Raw genomic sequence first — 1,353 nt, forward strand, 5'->3', positions numbered from 1 at the left:
CCTGGTGGGAGGTGGGTAGGTAGGCTGGTTGGCTTTGGATGGTGGGTTTGTTAATTCCCATTGAGCAAGGAAGCGGGCTGGGAGGTGCAGGTGAGGATGGAGGTGGCGGCTGCAGAGTTGGGGGTGGGGGGAGTGATTGAGAAAAAAGTGAAAGGCTGGAGGAAGGGAAACTCTTGCGGTTCCGAAGCAAAGAGATGCGTAAACTAACTGCCTCCGGGACCTGGAGCTAACCAAACGAGACCGCCAGCTTCCAGTTTAAATGCCTAGTCGGGGTCTCCCGGGAGTGAATGGCTGGGCTCCACACCATGCTCTCTATCGGATTTCCAGCTATTCTATTTCCCATCTCTCTTGGTTGGCACTTTTGCTCGTTCACCCGAACCCTGGATTTGGGTCCCCAGTAAGGGTCACACATAGAAGATGCTGTTGTCAGACGGTAGTCTCGACCTCCCCGACCCACCTACCTCTCTACCTCTCCCCGACGCCTTCTCCGCTTTCGAGTTACAGACGGCCCAGAGCTCGAAGGGGCGCGCGGACAGATCTTGGCAGGCTGGGCTACTTTAGCCGCACGAGGGGCCGCGAGCGGACAGCGGCGTCGGCCCGTGGCTGCCCCAGCGCCGGCCGGCCCTGCAACCTAGCCCACGCAGCCGGGTCCTCCGCGAGGCGCGAGGGAGGGACGAAGGCCGGGCTGGGGCGCGGGTGCCCTCTTCTCACCTCCTCAGCCCAGCGTCACGCACGGGCTGCTCCCCAGTCCGCTCTCTAGCCAAAGCGGTCACAGCAGCCCAACCCGATTTAGGGGAGAGCCTCTTCTCTCCCGCCTTCCCCCCAATCTCAGCAAAGTACCTGTTGCCGCGGGATCCAGTGGCTCTCTTCCGCGGGTAATAATCCAGTTTGGTTGCTATGCCCGTTCCCATCCCCACCACATGTTTTCTATGCATAGATCCCGGGCGCTAACCACACGAACCGCGTCCGCCTCCGCGCTTTATTTACCAAGCGGGCTGTGCGCGGCCCCGGAACATGGATAGAAAGACCTTCTCATGTTTCTCAGCTGCGGAGCTCAGCTCATGAACATCCTGCCATTGCGGAATCCACCTTCCCGGGCGGCGCCGAGGGGAGGACGCTCGGCCACACAGTGGAGGCGATTGTTAACTCCCTCGGATATTGTCTGCCGCCTCCGGGGCCGGCGCTCTCTCTGGTTGAGAAAGGGGATCCCGGATGAGCGTCCTGCAGCCCCCCAGAGGACCCGAGAACAGGCTCCTTAACCCAGAATGAGACTCCCCAGCCCTGTCCCTAACTCCAAATCAAGCAAACTTAAAGCTCATCCTCTCTTGAAGAATTCAAATCACTCGTGGGCCC

General features: G+C 60.2%; 1 protein-coding gene across 3 annotated transcripts in view; it reads right to left on the reverse strand.

Annotated features, from left to right (window-relative positions):
- The window catches only part of MKX (mohawk homeobox), a 99,796-nt gene extending 98,829 nt beyond the window's left edge, over nucleotides 1–967 (reverse strand). For 2 of the 3 annotated variants that reach the window (XM_074266998.1, XM_074267004.1), the window contains exon 1: nucleotides 841–967. The gene's annotated coding sequence lies outside the window, so the exon portion shown is untranslated. Of the gene's footprint in view, nucleotides 1–461; nucleotides 748–840 lie in introns of those variants that run through there. The other variant, XM_074267001.1, reaches the window with a different exon arrangement.
- Between the last annotated feature and the right edge of the window lie 386 nt (nucleotides 968–1,353).

The sequence above is a fragment of the Sminthopsis crassicaudata genome, chromosome 5, assembly GCF_048593235.1.
Source record: "Sminthopsis crassicaudata isolate SCR6 chromosome 5, ASM4859323v1, whole genome shotgun sequence".
Classification (NCBI taxonomy): domain Eukaryota; kingdom Metazoa; phylum Chordata; class Mammalia; order Dasyuromorphia; family Dasyuridae; genus Sminthopsis; species Sminthopsis crassicaudata.